The sequence below is a fragment of the Onychostoma macrolepis genome, chromosome 09 (genome assembly GCF_012432095.1).
Source record: "Onychostoma macrolepis isolate SWU-2019 chromosome 09, ASM1243209v1, whole genome shotgun sequence".
NCBI lineage: Eukaryota > Metazoa > Chordata > Actinopteri > Cypriniformes > Cyprinidae > Onychostoma > Onychostoma macrolepis.
This window is the reverse complement of record NC_081163.1, coordinates 23218951-23242295: the sequence shown is the minus strand read 5'-3', so window position 1 is coordinate 23242295 and position 23345 is coordinate 23218951. Positions and strand designations below refer to the sequence as shown.

The 23345-nt window shown below is 37.2% G+C and overlaps 1 protein-coding gene and 1 long non-coding RNA gene across 4 annotated transcripts in view; one reads left to right on the top strand and one right to left on the bottom strand.

Moving 5' to 3' along the window:
- The window catches only part of LOC131546925 (activin receptor type-1-like), an 89378-nt gene extending 72357 nt beyond the window's left edge, over positions 1-17021 (bottom strand). The window contains exon 1 of one of the 3 annotated variants that reach the window (XM_058787060.1): positions 16773-17021. The gene's annotated coding sequence lies outside the window, so the exon portion shown is untranslated. The remainder of the gene's footprint in view (positions 1-16772) is intronic. The other 2 variants (XM_058787059.1, XM_058787061.1) reach the window with 2 other exon arrangements.
- Positions 4802-21136, top strand: LOC131546927 (uncharacterized). Its single transcript, XR_009272803.1, has 3 exons — positions 4802-11157; positions 20363-20467; positions 20747-21136. It is a non-coding gene; the product is annotated as an uncharacterized LOC131546927 (long non-coding RNA).
- The last annotated feature ends 2209 nt before the right edge of the window (positions 21137-23345 follow it).

Genomic DNA, 23345 nt, shown 5'->3' with positions numbered 1-23345 from the left:
GGCGGGTTTCACAAACCATAACAAACACAGTCATTCCGGGCCGGAATGCACATTTTCAAAGGAAAATAACTGACTGTAGCATTGTTTTTCAGATAAACAAGCATGTTAATTTAGCATGTTTCTTAAATATCTGCAAACGTATTATGGTATTTTTATGCTTTAGTAGAGTCAAAATCCTACATACAGCACCTTTAAGTGCGACTCGAGTCCAAGTCGCAGACTCGAGTTTCCATCTCTGATAATCTGGGTAATATTTTCAGCGATTAACAACATAAATTCTGCTCTGCACCTCACACAAACCTACTGTATTCCGCCAGAGAGGACTGCGGCTGCAACGCATCGTAATTTGGATTCCTTTTGGCAGTGCTTTTGAAATTTTTGCAATAAATAAATGATTGTAATTGTATTTATCTGTCTGTCGTGTTTTTCTTATACTGTACAGAAATAGCTATGTTTAGGTTTAGATGTAGGAGTGGGATTAGCTATGCTGTTACTAAAATGGTTATTTTCCTGTATGTTTCGGTCAATTGCGTTTTATATCCTTTTATATTCGCTGTAAAATGGGTAGGTTTAGGTTTGGGGGTAGGTTAAGGCGTCTAAAAGTCTAAATCGCCTATAGGTAAAGTGATAAAAATGCATCGATTCGAATATATTAATCAGAATCAGAATTCCTTTATTTATCCCCGAGGGGAAATTCCTTTTTGTTACACCATACACAATTCCCAACCAAAAGAGAAAAATAGCATATAAAAATAATTTAAATATAATAAATATCTATGTAAATATCTAAAACTACACCATTCCTAAATTCCTCCAAAAGAAACATATTTGCCACTGTATACACCATTACATAGTAAAGGGCATGGTATACAAAAGACCATACAAAAACAATGTAATACCATGTACAATGTTTGTGTAACAGTTACAGTTCAGAGTTCAATAGTTTAATTGTGACAGGCAGGAATGATTTCCTGTGTCTCTCAGTAGTGCAACGTGGAAGTAAAAATCTGTTACTGAAGGAGCTCTTATAGCTGGTCAGCACATTGTAGAGCAGGTGAGAGGGAAAGTCCCGTATAGTCTTTATTTTGGACAACATCCTCCTCTCAGACACCTCTGTCAGAGAGTCCAGTTCCTCTCCCACAACATGTCCTGCCTTCTTAATGATTCTGTTTAGTCTGTTAATGTCCCTCACCCTTAAACTGCTGCCCCAACAGACAACAGCATACATGATGGCACTGGCCACCACAGACTCATAGAACATTCTCAGCATCGTCCTACAGATGTTGAAGGACCTCAGTTGCCTCAGAAAATAGAGGCGACTCTGGCCCTTCCTATAAACAGTGTCCACGTTCTTGCACCAATTTAATTTGTGGTCAAGGTACACCCCTAAGTACTTGTACTCCTCCACCACCTCCACACTGACCCCTTTGATACTAGTAGGGGTCATTGGAGCCTTCAACCTCCTCAGATCCACCACCAGTTCCTTTGTCTTTATCACGTTGAGTTGTAGGTGGTTACTCTCGCTCCAAGAGACAAAGTTATTCACCACAGCCCTATACTCACTCTCAATGATATAAGATATAAAATATTTTTACGTTTTTTAGCTAAAAATACGTATTCATTTGTACGTTTTAAACGTTGAAATGCATCTAAATTGTATGTTTTAGCATCAATAAAAACATTAAAAAAAAATTACGTTTTGTGCTTGTAAATGTTACGCATTAATACCTATGAACATGAGACCAGGCTGCCATGTCACACCTCTCTTTATCTCCCTGCACTGGCTCCCGGTTGCAGCTCGCATCAAGTTCAAGACACTGATGCTTGCATATAAAACAGCCACATGCTCAGCACCATCCTACTTCCACTCACTTATGAGAATTTACATCCCCCTCCAGAAGTCTGAGATGGTGCCATCACAGAGAGGCACAAAATCACTTTCCAGAACGTTTTCATTCACCGTACCTGGCTGGTGGAATGAACTTCCCACCCCTATCCGGAATGCTGAATCCCTGACAATTTTCAAGCAACACCTGAAAACTCATCTCTTCCGTCATCACTTGACTTCATCTTAAAAAAATAAAATAAAAATTAATAAAAAGTTGCTTTCTTTCTTTAACCTCTCCCTGTCTAGATAGTATTTGCTCTGAACAATGCCTGAATCTTTGTATTGCAAGCACTTCCTGTGTCTATTTGCCTCTTTATAATGAATCGCTTATTGTATTCCTCAATTGTAAGTCGCTTTGGATAAAAGCATCTGCTAAATGAATAAATGTAAATGTAAATTATGAAAAATGCGGCCTTATGTCTCTCATGGGACAAGGAGGATTAAGCAAGTAAAGTAAGTCGATGAAAATTATGAGAAAAACAAAAAAATAAACAAATAATGTCTCAAATAACCCAATCATAATCAGCATTGGGCATTACCATTTGAGCTGTGTGAGCTTGAGATCAAGAGAGAATGAGCACTGGTACACTGGATCGTTTTGGTAGCTGATTAATTAACAACCAAATGCATCCTATACAAGACAAATACAGAGGTCAGATAAAAATATCAGATGAATAGACAAATGTAAAATTACAACTTGATTCATCAAAATCATGTGAACGAACAAAATTACATGCTAGTCAAAATGTGTAACTCATGTTGTGAACGCACTCTTGGTGTCATTCTGGTCGGTGCCGATAGCCTTGTGGGTACACTCTTAACCCGGATTAGTTGACTTTACTAGAAATTCGCGAGGAAACCCGTTGCACGAAACCATTTTAGTTTTTACACAGGGTGAAACTAAACCGGTTCAGTTGTATTAACATAGAACCTTAAGTTCATGCAGTAGACAAATCAGGTTTACATTAGTAGTCTTTACTCAAAATCATTAGTTCACATCAATTATTATTATTTGGAGTATAGGTTGTATAAAATAGCTATTTCAAGTTACAACTACAAAAACATATTAGCAAATAACATTAACAAATGTTTTTAAGTAATGACACATTTATGTAATGTCATGTAATTAGACATAGATTTTGAGATTTATTGTATTAAACATTTAGTTTCATATAAATTGGAAAAAAGAAAAACAGCACCAATGTTTTTTTTTTTGTTTTTTTTTATTGTTCACCAAAGAAATGGTAGCACAACAATACATAAAACTTGTCAGCCACAAGACAAGTAAAAATAAGCTTTGGAACAGCTTGTTAACAATTGTAACTATTTTATAGAAGAAACATGAACACAGTATTCAAGAATATATGCTATATCCCTTGTGAATGCCTGGATGTGCATTAACAACTGGGCTTAAATTAAAACAGAGGCAAGTCTCTAACTTTAAACTTGGCTGAAGCATCGTGTGAACACACATTAACGGAGCTCTAACAGCACTAATATGCAGAGACAGAATACACTTTAATGTCTCGTACGGCAGAACACAAGTGACTTCTCATGGAAGCTTCTTGCATTTCCTAACACTGTAGGACAATTTTTCAGTTTGCAACCTGGGTTTTAGTTCACTGTGGCCCAACATGAGAAGTACCTGTTGGATGATCTGGAATGTGTTCTTCACATATTTAGGATAGTTGAGATGCAGTGCGTAAGTCCATACAGAATGCACAGCTTTTGACAAGTCTTCAATACTGTCCATCACAAAATCTCCTTCAATGATGATCTTCAATGAGGCTGGATTGAGACGGAGAGAGGATGAGAGCACATCACCTTCATACTCAGTGAGGATGATTCCAATGTCCAGGTGGTGGAATGAGTAATCGTCATCAGAGTCCTAACAACGAAAGAGCACAATCATGAAATTTCTCATACAAATATAAATAATGTTAAGCAATTTGTTACAACTGCTGGAGTTAGTTAAATGAATAAACCAAAAAATTTAAATTCTCTCTCCTCAAAATGATTATTTAAATTTTGGTGACAGACTTTTTTAATGGAGGGACAGAAACCCATGATGTTCCATTAAAAAAAAAAAAAAAAAAAAAAAAAAAGTTCACGGAAAAATTCAAATCTGCTGTTAATTTACACACCCTCAGGCCATCCAACATCGCTGAGTTTTTCTTCAGTAAAACATTAAAGATTTTTAGCTGTAACTCTGATCTTGGTAATTCATTTAATGCAAGTCAATGGCTATCATCACTGGGAGTAAAAAGAAAAAAAAAAGAAAAGAAAAACTTGCATGTTTAACTATCAGAAATGACGATTTCCATTGATTGCTTTATATCAATTACCAAGGACCATAGTTTCAGCTAAAAATCTTGTTTAAAGTTTAAATATTACTTTAAAAAAAATATATATTTTGGGTGAACTATCCTTAAAATTGGTATTTCAAACAACAACATGAGGTTGAGCAAATATTGGATGAACTAACCCTTTAAACAAACAGATCACCCAAAGAGGTTAAAAGGGCTATTGTATTAAGTTAATGGTTTATGTTTTATTCTCAGAGGTTTTATAAAACACAGGAACTATCAATTAATGGTGAAATGATTATGTTTTATGTCCTGTTAGATATTCTGAGAGAAAACAGTGGTTACTTACAAAGCATACTTTGTAGAAATCTGTAGGGTTGTCGCAAAGGGCAAAAGGGAGAAACCTAGTATCAGCTGGCTCTTTAGTCTGTTGGGGAGTAAAATTAATCGATTAATAAAATGAAAGAAATGATCACAAGAAAGCAGAACCAGTCAGGCACAATTTTGATTGTATTATTCAACCAATATTGTAAACTTTTGATACATTTTCATTACTTAAACTGTGAAAAACAATGCAAGTCTATAATGGATATGGACTAACCTTGATTTGTTGTGAAAGCTGTCAACAGCTGTCCAGCATTCCCTCTTTAGACTGAAATATCTCAATTAGATGATTGCTTGAGATTCTTGCCCACAATCCTGTAGAACTCCATGAACACCTAAAACAGAGAAACAAAGTGTTACATTTCAAGACTAACTGTAACTTTTACCATAAATGTTTAGCATATGCACATCACTTTAAGCTCAACAACTCAGTTGCAGTTACTATAAATAATAGTTACGAAATATATCTAAGAGACAAACTAGCGTTAACAAAAAGCTAATGCATGCACACCTGCTGATATTAAACGACTGAAGCTAAGTGTAATGAAATGCTAACATTACAGCTAACCTGAACATGCAGAAACACACTTGCTGAACTTATCTTAAAGGTGCTGTATGTAGGATTTTGACTCTACTAAAGCATAAAAATACCATAATACGTTTGCAGATATTTAAGAAACATGCTAAATTAACATGCTTGTTTATCTGAAAAACAATGCTACAGTCAGTTATTCTCCTTTGAAAATGTGTATTCCGGCCCGGAATGTCTGTGTTTGTTATGGTTTGTGAAACCCGCCCACTGACAGTTTACCCAATTGTATTTCGGCACAGCGGGTTGCCAGTTCCTGGAAAACACAGCGTAATTAATTGTATTCATCGTCATGTGCGCTCCTTCCTGTTGATGTCGTTAATCTGGCAACCTGCGTGTGCGTCAAGTCTGAGGAGGAGGGGCCGGGTGAAAATAACCGTCTCCAATATTTTGAATTTGGACGGCAATACCTAGTTCAACCACTCGGTGTCAATCCTACATACAGCACCTTTAACTGTGAACCAAAAGAAACACGGATTTTAATATTAGCATTAACGTTATAGCTTCTGTGAACCGACAGGGAGGAAACCGTCGATCAGTAAATTAGGCCCATAAGACTACTTTAGCTGTAACTACAGTAACGCTGTCATCGGACCGGTCTTTTGGATAATCAATTTTCCCAGAAAGAGAAAGAGAAAGAAGCTAATTTACACACTCACCGTTTCATGATGTTTTCCAAATCCATCGCGTGCATCATCAACCGGTCTCAGATCTCTTCAAACATCGCGCGCTCACGCAGACGTGTTCAAATAGGGCTCCTCCCCCTCAGAGAAACTTAACACATTAAGCTATCTCTACTAAACATTATCATTGCATGCAATATTTCGTCTGATTACTTCAAATAACTAATTATATTTAGTAATGGCGACGTGTTTTACAAAAACAAGAAAGAATAATTAAAGACAGCTAAAAACGTTTATTTAAAACAAAATCCGGGTTTAGAGTGTAGCATACTGACATATGGCACTGTTGCGCTTCGGGTGTCCCGAGATCGAATCCGACCTCGTGGACCTTTCCCGATCCCCTCCCTCGCTTCCTATGAAGTCAAACTATGATGTTCTCAAAAACAGTTCAGAATTTACTACTGTTAAAAAGGATTGTTAATAACCAATGGCAAGGCTGTAGTAGGGCAGATGATAGTCATCATCATTTAGTCCGGGGTTACTGTTAGCAAATGCAGACAGACTGGAGAAAGTACAGAAATCAATAACCACACTCCAGAGCCCAAATGCAGTGAGCCTTCTTGTTTTCTCTAGTCTTTTTCTACTTCTCTGATATGGCTCTGATATCTTTTATCATGCACATTTATCTTGATTATTTTTTAGGACAAATCCACCAGCTTTCAGTAAAGAACAGATACCCCTTTTCCACCAAGGCAGTTTGAGTGCTGGTTCGGAGCCAGAGCCTAGTTTCAAACCGGTTCTTTGTCTTTCGACACCAACAAACATAAAAAACTAAAGAAGGAGTACAGGGACCAAAAAAGGACCTCAGTCGAAGTGGCAATGACCAGCTACGTTGAAAACCCACATTTCGACGTGCTCGACTCCATCCTCGGTGATTGACCGGCATGCCAGGTGACCAGGGCACTGAACTCGGAAAACAATAACACTCGAGTCAATGGTGGACAATTTGCTGCAGCAAAGTTGCACTGATCCTGGAAATTCTATTGTTTTTTGTTTTGTTTGTTGCCAGCCAGCTATGTATTTCTTAGCTGTTTAGTGAGGAATTAATTTGTAATATCAGGGTTTGGAATATTGCTAGCTAACGTTTGCCTAGCTAAGATTGTATTATCTGTCATTTAAATGTTTAAAGTATCACAGAATATTGTGGAAAATGTAGTGGACAACAATCTTTTTTTTTTTTTAAAGCACTGTCGTCTTGTTGTTTTTGTTTGTAGAATTGTCTGTCATCGATGACGGTGATGACAACGTTGAGTTAGCGCCACCGCTGGGCTGCAGCTCTCCCACACCGTCGTGTAGCAGCTCTGGAGATACATATCCTGCATCTTCAAAACATGACAAATGAGGTAAGACGTGCTGTGCAAATAGTGGTCACACCATACACTATGCAAATGTTGAGATGTGTGTATTACTATCAGGTACTGAAATAATGCTTATAAAGCAGTTCGAATTTATGTCCATTAAGTAACATGAAGAAAAAATATATGTAACATTAAATAATTTAATTAAATTATTACAGCAGGGGTTTTCAAACCTGTCCTGCAAAGAAATGGAGGATGTCTTGCTCCAGGAAATGAGAGCAGACACCCGTTCTCTGCTTGGACTTAAGGGGCGCATGTTAGTAGTAATGGAGGCACAATCGAAAAAATGACTGCAAGTAAATCACACCACAGTATTTTTTTTCCAAAATTATTTTGGTGTACAATTTTTATTTTTATGAAAATATTTAGAATTTTTATTTTCATTTACTGCACTTTACATTTTTCAAAGTTTTATAAAGAGTTGTATTGTGTCTTTTTTGTAATAAACTAATTTTTATGAATACAAATGTCTGGTTCAGTTTCTATTAGAGCTGCACGATATTGGAAAAAAACTCATATTGCAATTTTTTTTTTTTTTCGCGATATATATTGCGATCTGGGAAAAAAAAAGCGAAAAAATAAATAAATTCACCAGATGACTTGACCAGCTCTATTTGGAAAAAAAAAAGATGATCAATGATTGGGGTGATTTTGTAGGTGAATAAATCAGCATAGAAAATAAGCAAATTACAAACATAAATAAATATAATAGAAAAATGAAATAAACAGTGATTTATATTCTTCAGGTAAGTCTAACAGTATTCAGGTACAGAAATTAAATAATCAAATGTAAAATAACACTGCACAGTCTTCACTGTATAAATTAAATCTAATAAATCTGTAAAGCTACAAACGCAATTTTTCTCTATGCATTTTGTTGTTTGATTAACATTCATGCCACAGAAGGCCTCAGGAACATTAAACTGCTGTGAACCAATACTATCCATTCACTTTCTCAATAGTTTACCTTCACCTAAGCCATAAGCAACCGTGTTTACAAGGATACCTGCAGAGACATGCATTTTGACAGTTTCGCGCGTATGTGTAATTTCAGACACAAATAGATGCAGAGATGAACAGAATTCAGTGTTTTCACGTGCATCTGCATGGCTCTCACCGTGTCTACACCGGACGTGAGGCGACAGAATAATAGAACCCATAATCAGTGATGCTGTCTACAGCGGATGCAGCGCGCACGACAAATCCCTGACATTAAACTGATGCCACGTTCTATTTATGACATACTGACACAAAGTTCACATGATTTGAAATGGTTGCTTTGTCGCGTCCAGTGCAGACAGCCTCAGACAGGTATACGTTATATTCATAAAATGATCAGTATAAATATAACGCAAGTATAGGCCTACGAAACATCGCACATCCTGCGATGTAACTATCGCGGATGCGCACATCGCGATATCGATGCTGAAACGATGTATCATGCAGCCCTAGTTTGTATTATAAATGTAGGAGAATATAATACAATTTATCACAGATTATATGCCCTCAAACACAAATGGAAGTGTAACAAATGTGGCATTGGTGCAGTATAAAACAATTTAAAGAATCACTCATTCCCTCTGTTAAAATGCATCATTAATGCAGCTCTGATGTCAGCCCCTTCTGCGTTAGCATGCTCAGGTAATGCCTGAACAGGAGGCTGAATGTTTACAGTCCTGTCTAGATGCTCTTCAGTGAAATTATCACCATGCTCCTCACAAATGTTATGGAGCACACAGCAGGTCAGTGCCATTTTCTTGCTCAGCTCCACCTTGCAGTCGTTTCTTTTTAGGAGGCACCGCCATTGTCTTTTTAATCTCCCAAAAGACATCTCCACAACCGATTGTGCACTGCTGAGCCTGTAATTGTAGGCGAGTTGTTCAGGGGTCAGTCTGCCAGTGTCAGAAAAGGGCTTCATGAGCCAAGTCTGCATGAGATACGCCGGATCACCTATCAGGTAATGTCCAACATCACAGCCACAGATGGTCACTATGTTTTGCCCTAGTAATTCCCCGTCACTTAGGACCTCCCTCAAATGCGACTGTCATAGCACTCTGGCGTCATGCACACTCCCTGGATAGCCAACACAAACATCCCAGAAAAGACCTTTGCCATCCACAACTGCTTGCAGGACAATAGAATGCCGGCCTTTCCGATTGAAATAGTCTCGTGGGTAGTCCCTCTGGTGCAATTATTGGAATATGGGTTCCATCAATTGCACCGACACACTGTGGTATTCTCCAACGATTATTAAAGAAAGTGGCCATTTCTAACAACTTATCAGCATCAGGAAATCTCAGGTGGACAATAAGCAGCACCTTGATTACTGTGTTGCAGAATTCTTGAAGACAATTAAACACAGTGCTGAGGCCTACCCCAAAAAGATGGCTGATGGTCCTGTATTCACAGCCCGTGGCCAGTTTCCAGATGGCAATTGCAACATGCTTTCGAATTGGGACAACACAAACAGTAGTGCTGGGCAAAATTAGATGTATTCGGTGACGTAAGACCTGGCTCTGTGGTGGCTCTATAGTCCGTGGAAAAGCAAACCGGTTCTTAAAGGGCTTGCAAGTCGAACCAACTCTGAACCGGCTATAGCACTAGCACTGAACCAGCACCCGGTTCCTGCTGGTGGAAAAGGGGTAAGATACAGGCCTGCACTGCCAGAGAGACTCAGATTAATCAGATCAAACAAAGATTGCCCAGATCAGACCCAAAACCTACAGGCATGTCAACACGCAACAAACACATGCAAAGTCTAACATTCACGTGACAGTCAGATAACATGCTAGACAGTCGTACCTGTGTCTCATGCTCAGACATGCAGCCATATGTGTGCACACAACTCCATCTGCCCTAAATGATGGTGTCTAAAATCTGATCCCCCCTCAGGGTTCTGCCAACCAACGAACCTCTCTCTTTCTTCTAGCCTCATTCTGCTTTCCTTCTCTCTATTTTCTTTCTCTTGCATTGTTCTGGCCACACCACCAGCTGTTTCTGACAGCCAAATTACAGTGCACAGAAAAATTATTGCTTACTCTCGCTCTCCATCTCTGCTCTCTCAGACAGGGTGGACAAATTACACACTTTACCCGACTGTGAAATACCAGCTTCAGAGTTTCTGAGCGGAGGCAGGAAATGTAGAGTAAAAATCTGGATGTGGACACCATAACTGTAATAAACCATGTTGCTGTCCAATTAGTACTTATTCAAGGTTTAAAATTAACACCTGCCAACCAACCAGATGAGGGTGAAAATCCACCATGGTGGGCAACGTATATCAACTAACCAGTCAATTTGGCAGGTTATGATTCATAAATGTCCTATCACTTTGCACGTCATCACTAGAGCTCTTTCCCAAACAGAAACCTCCAACATTAGCAGAACAATGGGCAAGAAGCATTATGCCACATCTATAAATTTTTAATACATTTTCTATGAGTGTATAAACACTCACATTTCACACAGCATCTGTTAGCAGTGCCTGTCTATGACTCCAGAGGCTGTTAACCTACATCTGAACTGTGAACTCAACTTCACTCCTGCCTATTTTGTTGGACTTTACTCTTGTTGGTCTGGTCAGTTCGCACCGCATAGTTCTAGGAACTTATTTCTAGGAACTAGCCAGCAGGGTAGTTCCTAGAGAACCAATTTCTCCCTCGGGCCGTTTTCCTGGTTGCATTCGCACCGGCAGCAGGAACTCTGAAGAGGCCTACAGCGATGTCTTTTTGCGTGGCATTAACAAACATCAACAGCCGGTGAATGGAGGACGCTGTGATCAGAGCTGTTTTTGTTGTGTAGTGGGTTTCGTAATAACGGAGATGGAATGTAAATGCACAATTTACGTGATTGCAAGAGCAAAAGTTGGGCTAAGAGACTAAATTTTTTATGACAACTTGCAGTGTTACATATCGAAGCTGAGAAAAGAACACAACACTGCAGACAACAGGTAAATGCCGTTATCACTGTTTTCCATGTTCGTGGAGTAAATATGTTTTTAAAAATGCCGGGTAGCCGGTGTTTGGCGTGCGTTTGGCTAATCAGCGTACATTTACGTCACTGATAGTTCCTATAGAACTGTTTTAGACCCTACTCTGAAGTAGGAGCTAATTTAGTTCCTCCAAACGGAGTTCCTAGAACTAAAACCGTTCCTAGTTCCTGCGGTGCGAACACACCAAAAAGTGTTTAGTTCCACAATTAGTTCAGGTACTATGAAAAGGTTCTGCTGTCTCTGCACAGTTTGCTGCATAGCTCCTGTTCATCTGCCCTGTTGTCTCAAGCTGGTTTGGGATTTTTTTTTTTGTCTGAACTCTAAAAAACTGTTTAACACTCCTCTCCTCTGGCATCCTCCTTATAGTAAACCTGACACCCTAGACTTAAAGACTCAGTATTATTCCTTTTTTTCCAATAACAGGTTTGTCTTTCTGTGACTTGAGTAAAGTCACTTACTTCCATGGACTAAACTCTGCTATTAAAGTTAAACAGATGCGGCCAATATCAGCATATTATTGGGTAAAGTATTAAGACAAAGAAAGAAAGAGTGGGCAATTACCTGCATCTGTTAGTGCTCTCATTCTAGGTCAAATCATAAATTTGTGAAAATAAATAAGTTTAGCTTCTGTGTCCGATAAAAAATAAAAGCAATACCTTTTTTGAAGCATTTTTTTAACAGTAAAGGGATTTTCACAAGACAGGCGTCAGTTCAAGTACAAAAGATTGTTTAAAACATAGTTTTGTTCCTGAATATTTGCTTTAATAACGTTTTTAAATGGTCTAATAACTCACTCATGCAAGCTACGTTTCACACTTTTAGAAGTTGGGTTTTTACCTGGGGTTATGAAACCTTAATTCAGAGCAGTGTTAACCCCGCAATGCATGGCCAAATTGTGTAGTGTGAGAATTTTATGTTAGAGAATGTGGTGTTAGAATTGTAACAATCATGTGCCTCATATTCATGAGCTTTGGACAGTCACAGAAACACTGCTTGTTGAATAAACAGTAGTGTCAAATGATGACAGAAAACACAAGAAATGAAGAAGAGACTGCTATATTCTTATCTTTATAGTCCACCAAAAAGCCCATTCTGGAAAAATCGATAGTACTGTTGGCAAAATATTATATGAGGATGTGATATGTTAGAGCTTTATGTAAACATAGCAAATATGCAAATATAAATATTAACCCAGGGTTTAAAAATGTGCAGTGTGAAGCATCAGTTTATAAATACACAGGAACAATTGTTATACCTGGGCAAAGCATAAGTAGTGTGAAACATGAAGCAAAATAACCCAGGATTCTGTTTACCCAGGGTTTTAAATGACCCAGGGTTAAATATTTCAAGTGTAAAAAAATCCCTTTAAAGTTATTGTTTCTCAAAAGGAGGAGTCAACTCTGAATCGATTATTGAGTTGTTTAAAATTCAAATTCCATTTCTGTGAAATTCACAGTCACACGTTACAAGTTACCACATTTGCATAATGCCCACCTACATTCTGCTTGTAAAACCCCAGTGAAAACTTGAACTCCTCTCAAACGCTCGTTTATGTGGATAACCTGTTGACAAAACGCTGTTTGATGCTTTGAGGACACTAGGAGAAATGATGCCTGTCTAGAACATGCAGAGACAAGAGGAGTAATACAAACAGTGAACAACCCCAGTGCTGATACTAGTGATATAAAAACACTCCTAGATGACCTCTTACCCAATCAGATTAAAGAACCTGAACTAATTGCAGCATATAATACTATAGGAATAAAACATAGTAATATTTTTTTTTTTTCTCATTGACGCCACTATGTTCATTGAAGTGAACTTCTGTTTACTGATTATATTATATTTATTAATAGCATTAGAGCCAGACAGTACTTTTGTCTGAACACCTGATGCACGAGACACACAAAATGGGAAACACTTCGGGAGTTTTGAAGAGGTCATCTGATGGTTCATACCAAAACACATTACTTTAATTAGGAACTCCATTTCACCTACCATACCTGTCTGAACACATCCCCTGCGCGCGCGCACACACACACGCGTACACGCACACACACACACACAGCATTCATGATCTTTGTCTTTCTGTGTATGGGACAGCTGGAAGGGCCCCATGTGATATTGGTGAAACATATTTGATAAATGCTCCAGTGTGAATTTGTGTCTGTGCTCTGGAAAGCATCAAATGTTTCTGTTTACAGCGTGTTTTTGTATTATTGAGAAATGTAGCCAATCACAGAAAATCTGTTGATTTCTTGAACTCAGTGGCTAATCAGAGATGTTTAAGTAATCCATTCACCACTCGAATCGATGAAGTGTTAAGTGCCAAGTTCTGTGCATTCGCAAATCCTCTTACTGTAACAAAGTGTAGACACAATGCAAAGAAGAGATTCAGTGATTATAACAAAGGTTTGTGAGATTGTGATGAACTGAAGTGAGTAACAGCTTTTCAGTGATTAGAAAGGGAGCACTCTTTGCATGCTTGACAGGCAAAATATAAAACATTCAGAATTTGAATAAAAGCCTTGTTTTTAATGCTGCTAAGAAGACCAATGGCCGCAAAGTCTTGAGAATGATTCAATCTCAAAACTGCAATGGACAAGACAAAAAATATGATACAGCAACCTTCATTTTTTTTTTTCTTCTTCTTTTATGACCTGAGAAAAAAATAAGGTAACCAGAACAACATCAGGTTGACTAATTATTTACAGAATTTAGCACATATCCCATTCACAAGTTGTGAAATGGTAAATAATCTATCAGAGAGACAAAATAAGGCTTACTAAAGTAAAAGAGCACATGTTGGTTGTTGGCTATCATTTACTGACAGCCAAACCCTTGACCTAAAATCACCCAATTTGTGGCACGTCAGTCACACAGAATTAGTCTTGTAATGCATGCAAATTATTTGTCACTTAAAATGTTATCTGTAATGGTCTTTCTGGGCAGGATAAGTATATATTGAAATCGTTAAGATGGTTAAGGTGTCTGCTACACGCTGATGACACAGGTAGGCTAATTAACCAAATACAAAATATAAACACTTACATCATAATATAGGAAATATTAAAAGTAAACATATATCTGGTATTAGAAACAGTAATTGATTTGAATATACAATAAATAATATAAATACAAGCCTCTGTTACTATATTGTCTTGCACTGTGTTGTATTTAAACTGAAAGTGTACCATGCATCATCTTGGAAATAAAGCTTCATGTCTTTATGTCCGTATGCAGTCACCAGTATTTCTCTGAGCAATGTTACAATAACAAAATTATAACACAACATAATTACATAAACACAATGACACACAAACAAGGTGAATTAAGGTATATGCGCATACATTACAGATCATAAATCTTTGTTCAGATTTAAGAATGTGCGCTCTGACATTTGAAATGCACATTAATGCATTTTTCTTTATCAATCTAACACCCCAATCTAATGGGTTTATGATTGGACCATTATTGCAGTGATTAACATGTTTCTGGCAAGTTATATGCAACAATTATTTTAACCCTAACTGATGCAGTGCATAGCTGTTCTACTTTACTTTGATGGTCCTTTTTGATCATTCTGTTGACAATTAAAAATGTATACCAACTAACTAACAAGTCAATTAATTCTCATTAGAGTATGAGTAGACCATCTTCTCAATATCTGCTAACTCTTTATTGTGATAGTCTCCCAGCAGACATTCTACTGACTTTAAATAACTTCAAATCCTAAACCTACCAGTCTACTAATACTCTAATCACACTCTAATGAGAGTTGGAAGATATGTATGTGCAACAAAAAAAATAGTTTGATCCCCTGCTGATTTTGTACATTTGCCCACTGACAAAGAAATGATCAGTCTACGATTTTAATGGTAGGTTTACCTGAACAGAGAGAGACAGAATAACAACAAAAAAAATCCGGAAAAACGCATTTCAAAAAAGTTGAACATGGGGGGACAGGACAACTGCACCACATCAAAGGAATGTGGATGTCAAGTGGATGCTGCACACTGGTTGTGGTTGAGGAGACCCCCCCCCCCCCCACATGATTGTAAAGCGCTTTTGGTGTACAGCAATACACAATAAAGCGCTATATAAATGCATCATTCATTTATTCATTCATTCATTCATTAATTCAAGGTCCTGTAGTGGCCTAGCCACTACTAGCCAGTCTCCAGACCTTAATCCCATAGAAAATCTGTGGAGGGAGCTGAAAGTTCGAGATGCCAAACGTCAGTCTCGAAACCTTAATGACTTGGAGAGGATCTGCAAAGAGGAGTGGGATAAAATCCCTCCTGAGATGTGTGCAAACCTGGTGGCCAACTACAAGAAACGTCTGACCTCTGCGATTGCCAACAAGGGTTTTGCCACCAAGTACTAAGTCATGTTTTGCGAAGGGGTCAAATACTTATTTGACTCATTAAAATGCAAATCAATTTATAACTTTTTTGAAATGCGTTTTTCTGGATTTTTTTGTTATTCTGTCTCTCACTGTTAAAATAAACCTAGCATTACAATTATAGACTGATCTTTCTTTGTCAGTAGGCAAACGTACAAAATCAGCAGGGGATCAAATTTGCAAAGATAAAGGCAGCCCAACAAAATATTATTATGTCCAACTTTTTTGACAGGGAGAGTCAAAAGCCTACACCACTATATCCCAGACTTTCAACATGGTTAAGGTCAGGATTCTGTTGTGGCCAGTCTTTCACCAACTGAGCCTGGTGAATCTTGATATTGTCATCCAGGAATATGTACATGGGTACATCTTTCAAACTGGTTGTCTTAGCTAATTTTTTTCTATGTGCTGCATCAGTTAGTGTTAAAAGAACTGTTGCTAAACATACACAAATGAAACATATAAATCACTGCAATAATGTTCAATCTTAAAATCTTTTTGCATTTGCTTATTTAAATCCAGACTGTGACTTTTTTGCCAGGCAATACAAAAAAAATAATAATAAAGAAGGGGGGCAGAATCACCTTTAAGTGATTCTCCCCCTGTGGCTGCCATGCCATAATTGTTGCAATCACTGTACATGACACATCGTGTTGTGCAAGTCAATATAAGATTATATTAAGTTCATATACAAAGTAATGTTGTTTCAAACAGTAAAAGTAAATGACATGGTGTGATCTGTCTGAGTGTTTTAATGAGACGTCTGTCTGGTCTTTGTTATGCTGAAAGCTCAGTGTGGAGTTGATGGCTCCAGCAGAGGTGAGAGACGAACCCTTTACTATCTTCTGCATCACAAAGGCACACTAACAAAGTGTTAACTGGCCGCAATTTTGCAACAACGAGTCACCCTATAACCCTCCACAATCTTTCGTCCAATCCTTTAACATTTGGCAATAATCTAGAGCAAACTTGAACGGACGTCTTTCGGATCCTGTATCTGATGGCTTTGACTCATGTTACACAACACTTTTGGATGTGTTTTAATTACACATGACTACAAGTAGTATACTCTTCAAAGAAAGAGGCTGTGTTCAGATAAACTCATTACAAAGTAGCGAAGCAGAGACAAGATTCTTCAATAAAGGCAACGCAAAAGCATATCTCTTACCTTCACAAAGCCTTGAGAAGAGCTGGAAGATGAACGCCTGTCAAATTTCAGTGCTGTCGTGAAGCGGACAGCGATCATTCTCCGTCTACATCCATAAACTTCATCAACTTCATGCAATGTTTACGACTGAAAGGGAGTCGTGCTTGATCCTTCCTGCTTTCTTGTGTTTTACTATCTGTGTGTGCGTGCGTGTGCGTGTGCGTTGCGTGTGCGTGCGTGGGACAGGCCTGCAATAGGAGGAGCGCGCACACACTCAAACACTGGCTCCCATTAGTGCATCATTTCCTACGCGCACGTTTTCACAACTTGTAGTGAGCTATGTGTCAAAACCAGGAGGGTATTCCAGAAAGCAGGTTATGTGACATACCCGGGTGAATTTAAAGATTGGTTAACGGATAACACTTTCGGTTTAAAAAATGGAGATAGCTTTCAGGGTATGTAGTGAAAGCAACTTACTCTGAACAAAATCTTTTCCGTAGTAAATAACTTTTAAAATAGTAAATACTTAGCACTATAATATAATACGCGACAAGGAATCAGCCAGCACATTCTCACAGCCCTTCTTGTGCCGAATTTCTAAATTAAAACCTTTTATCAAAAGGGACCAACGCATTAGTCTCTGATTTGAATTTGCCATTCGAAACAGGAAAACCAGGGGATTATGATCAGTGTACACTATGATGAGGACATTACAAGCATCAAGGTATATTTGGAAATGCTAAAGGGCCAGCAACAGTGCAAGAGCCTCCTTTTCGATCGTGCTATAGGCTAATGTTGCTGCGATTTAGTAAACTTCCTTGAGAAATAACAGACCTATATATATATTATATATATATCATCATACATTGTAGATCTGCATTCAAATGATTTTGTCACAAACGTTTTATCTATTTGTTTTATAGCAATACATCTTACCTTATAACAAAGTTGGTAGCAGGTGATGGTAACACATTTGAATACAATTTTGCAAAAACACGTTGTATGTTTAACATTGTAAAGTATTACAATCATTATTATTGTAGGTTTTGATCTCCTTTTTTTGACAAGGTATATTTGGCGTGTCTTTAAAATCTATCTAAATATCAACATGCTATTTTACAAGCTTCTTTTTGTAGGCTGAAATCACCCAGACAAGAAGTAGGCTAATACTTGACACACTGAGAACATCTAGTGGGTTTAAACAGCACTGCAGTCACTGTCTTCTGTATTTGAAAGAATTTCCACCAACTTGTTCTCTGCCAGCTTACCTTGTCCTCACCCTGCTGCTAAACTATGGAATGTGTTTTAAGCTTAGTTCACTCTGTTAATCAACTATCACTCTAGAATAAGGAATCTCAGAAACGCAGAGTTTTCTGTGCTCTTTACTTCACATGCTAGCACATCCCAATGACGTCACACACACAACTTACAATTCAACCATACATGTATAACATATATATATAACCATATATACCATATTGTAACATCTTTCCTTTATTTTTATTTTTTTTACAATTTAAACTGCATTATGATTACTGCATGCACTAAACAACATAACTTGTGCTCAACAACACTGTATACTCAAAGTTGCTCTTCCGTGTCTTAAGAACAATTAAACATATTTAAACAAAATCTCTCAAGTGTGTTGGTCTCTTGACTATTCTGCCACTTCTAGTTGTCACAATTCTGTTGCTGGTGTCTGAATGGTGTGTGTGTGTTGTGTGTGACTCTGGTACACAGTTGCCAACTCTCGCGAGACAAATAAGCAACCGCAGCTTCAAAAACAAGCCCAAAACAAGCCCAATATTTTTTTGATGATTTATTATCATCAATATTATTTATTATCAATTATGTATTACCAATATATGAGCCTGCAACATATTAAACTGAAACCACTCTCTTATCTGAAAAGCAAAAACAGAAGCTATTTTACAAAAATTAGCAAACTGCAACAAAAGTGGGAACAAAACTCGTCTCCAATCACCTGTGAGCAGAATAGGATTGTAGAGATGGAAAAGGAGAAAAGCACAAGAGCTTCAAAGGGGAGCTGTATATAAAATATATAGGGGTCATTCTATGGAAATGTCAATTTTTCTGTCCCTAGCCTTTACAGAAATATTACACTTGAAAAACACTTGGTTACATTTAAAAATATATATATATTAAAATGAAACAATGTGTTATTTGAACAATTACACCTTCTTGAGGCATCAATGTCGCAATATTTTTTTTTTTTATTAATTATAAAGAATTCCAAGCACCACAAAACTGCTCATCCCCACAGCCATGTACAGCGGCAAAGTGCTTTATTTTGAGGTCAAAACAGGTTTTTCTTCCATTTAAAATAAAATAATGTATACATAACTATCAAATAAATGACATAAAAACAAAATGCCACATAAATATTATAGAAAAAATATAAAATATTATATTAAATTATATATTCAATTATAATATATATTATATTAAAAGAAAATATTATATAATAATATTAAAAATATTATAAAAAGAAAAAATCATTAAGCTGTCATGTGTGTATTCGTGAAGTCAAAAGGTAATCTAATAATGTGGTTTAAATGTTAAAAAAAAGAAATACATTTTAAGACATCTTGCCATACCAGGCTATTCGAACAAAATGTATTGATCAGTATTAGGATATGACTACTTGTTTTTTTATTACAGCCCGTGATAATTAATACATTACAAAACTAAAAGAATAGGCTAAAAGAAAGTCATCCCACCTCTATTTCTACTTCTGTCATCGCTTGGATTACAGCGTCACGTGTCGTCTTTTTGAATGTGATTTTTCTCCAATGAGGGGGCGGAACATATGGCAAATTACGCTACAGCACTTATATTATTGCACTAGTTGGCTATTAACTGCGAGCAGACAGAGTGTCAATCAATGCATTGGAGAATACAGGCGAACATAAATAAAAAAGCTAAATTGCTTGTCAGATTTCCATAACAAGCGACCATATTTTTAAAAATAAGCCCAAAAAACTGCAACCCGCGACCAGGGATTTTTTCCCGCAACTTTACAAAAAAAGAAGCCCAAAGTCGCGTATAATACGCGGACTTGGCAACTGTGCTCTGGTACTGTCTCTGAATGCTCCTCATCTGGATGAATCTTCTGATTAGTCTGATCAAACTTGACAGTTGTGTTTTGTGTGTTTGTTCTCTGTGGTCTTCCAGGCACAGTCCTGAGATGTTTCCCATTTCTCCGTACAATTGTTCCATTTTCCAGCTTGACAGTGTATGATCTGTTTTTGGCCATTCTTTCAACCCTTGCCGGCATCCAGTGTGCTCTCTTTCTTTCTTCTTCTTTTTTTAATGTTTTATTTATACATTTTAATATACATTACAAAAGAATTAGGGCTGTCAATCGATTTTTTTTAATTAATTTTTTTTAAAATCGTGATTAATAGCATGATTGTCATGAGTTAATTTGTGATTAATCGCAACTTAATTGCACATTTTCATTTGTTCTAACGCGCCATTACATCAAAGTTATCAACGGCAAGTGTTAAATATGCAGTGTCATACACAACAGTTTGTCAGTGGTGGTAAATTAAGAGTTTTTTTTTTTTTTTTTTTGTGGTTTCTCACAGCCAGACACAGACAAACCCGCAAATTATATTTTTAAACCAGAGAGACGGCCGACAGACCATCTTCCTCATCTCTAACTGTCACTCGCGCCACAGATCTGAAGCAAGGTAAAGCAAACACACATTCCCTGTATTACAATACCTTTAAACTTTTTGTTAATCGTTATTTATTATCCACTTTGTCAGTTTCATCTAGAATATCCATGTGATGCTGATCAAGTTTACTAAATCAGCCGAAGCCCCGGTGAACAAAGGGGCTGAGGACTGTTTATAATGGCTGTTTTGTTAACTTTAGTTAACATTTTACACTGTTATTTGCTCCTCACTGTCTTATTTAAAATTCATACTAACAAATGTTTGTCGTGCTTTTGAAATCAATCTTTTCAGAGCAAAGGCAGCGAGGGGTGGTGTGATGTCATTGGCAACAGGAAGGCTGCAAAACTAATATCAGCCTAAAATTAAGTAGAATTCACATTAAACAAATTGATGGGCTTTAGTGTTGTACAAGATGTAATTTGTCACGTTATAAACAGTTATTTAAATACATCATTTTTCAGTTTTTATTTTTTGATGAATTGTTATTAATGCAAATGTAATGATGACCAGAAATGACCAGCAGACCACAAATGTTAAGTCTTCTGAAGCAAACTATACTTTTTTTGTGAATATTAGATTGAAATTTAAACCTAAACATTGATCAAATTATGAATACACAGCACAGATGAAAAATCACAAACCTCAACTAACATCCCACAAGAATGACATTATGACATCTAAACACCAGTCATGTTTGATATAATGTATAAAAAAAAAAAAAAATAAAAAAAAACGATATAATACAGATAAACACATGATAAAGCTTGGTTTATTAAATATTAGATCCCTTTCTTCAAAAGCACTTTTTGTAAATGATATGTTCACTGACCATAAACTAGATGTGCTTTGTCTGACAGAAACCTGGCTAAAACAAGATGATTACATTACTTTAAACGAGTCTACACCCCAAGATTACTGTTACAAACATGAACCGCGTCCAAAAGGTAAAGGGGGAGGTGTTGCTACAATTTATAGAAATATTTTCAGTATTTCTCAGAGGTTGGGTTTCAAGTATAATTCGTTCGAAGTAATGGTGCTTCATATAACGTTATCCAAAGAAACAAGTGTTAATGATAAATCCCCTGTGATGTTTGTACTGGCTACTGTATACAGGCCACCAGGGCACCATACAGACTTTATTAAAGAATTTTCTGATCTTCTATCGGAGTTAGTGCTGACTGCAGATAAAGTCCTAATCGTTGGTGATTTTAATATCCATGTTGATAATGACAGAGATTCGTTGGGATCAGCATTTATAGACATTCTAAACTCAATTGGTGTTAAACAACACGTGTCAGGACCTACTCATTGTCGAAATCATACTCTAGATTTAATACTGTCACATGGAATTGATGTCAGTGGCGTTGAAATTTTGCAGCAGAGCGATGATATCTCAGATCATTATCTAGTCTCCTGTATATTCCATATAGCTAAAGCTGTAAAGCCAACTTCTTGTTACAAATATGGTAGAACCATTACCTCTACCACAAAAGACTGCTTTATAAATAATCTTCCTGACTCATCTCAGTTCCTCAGCATATCCAATAGCTCAGAACAACTTGATGATGTAACAGGAACTATGGACTCTCTCTTTTCTAGCACTTTAGATGCGGTTGCTCCTTTACGCTTAAGGAAGATTAAGGATAAGAGTCCAACACCGTGGTATAATGAGCACACTCGCCCTAAAGAGAGAAGCCCGGAAAATGGAGCGCAGCTGGAGGAAAACTAAATTAGAGGTATTTCGTTTAGCTTGGCGGAAAGTACCCTATCCTACAGAAAAGCATTAAAAACTGCTAGATCTGATTACTTTTCGTCTCTTCTAGAAGAAAACAAACATAACCCCTGGTATTTATTCAATACAGTAACTAAATTAACGAAAAATCAAGTATCAACAGGTGTTGGCATTTCCCAAGAGCATAGCAGTAATGACTTTATGAACTACTTCACTTCCAAGATCGATACTATCAGAGATAAAATTGTATCCCTGCAGCCGTCAGCTACAGTATCACATCAGATAGCGCACTATAGATCCCCTGAGGAACAATTCCACTCATTCTCTACTGTGGGAGAGGAAGAATTGTATAAACTTGTTAAATCATCTAAACCAACAACATGTATGTTAGACCCGATTCCATCTAAACTACTAAAAGAGCTGCTTCCAGAAGTCATAGATCCTCTTTTGGCTATTATTAATTCATCATTGTCATTAGGATATGTCCCCAAAACCTTCAAATTGGCTGTTATTAAGCCTCTCATTAAAAAACCACAACTTGACCCCAAAGATCGAGTTAATTACAGACCGATCTCAAATCTCCCTTTTCTGTCAAAGATACTAGAAAGGTAGTATCCTCACAATTATATTCCTTCCTAGAGAAAAATGATATCTGTGAGGAATTCCAGTCAGGATTTAGATCGTATCATAGTACTGAGACTGCTCTCATTAGAGTTACAAATGACCTGCTTCTATCATCTGATCGTGGTTGTATCTCTTTATTAGTTCTACTGGATCTTAGCGCCATGCTCGACACTATCGACCACAACATTCTTTTGAATAGACTACAAAACTTTGTTGGCATTAGTGGAAGTGCCTTAGCATGGTTCAAATCATACTTATCTGACCGCCGTCGTAGCAGTGAATGAAGAGGTATCATATCGATCACAAGTGCAGTATGGAGTACCTCAAGGCTCAGTACTAGGGCCGTTACTTTTCACGCCTATATGTTACCCTTGGGAGATATTATCAGGAGACATGGTGTTAGCTTTCACTGTTATGCTGATGATACTCAGCTCTATATTTCTTCGGCCCGGTGAAACACACCAAATTGAGAAACTAACGGAATGCATAGTCGATATAAAAACTGGATGACGAGTAATTTTTACTGCTAAATTC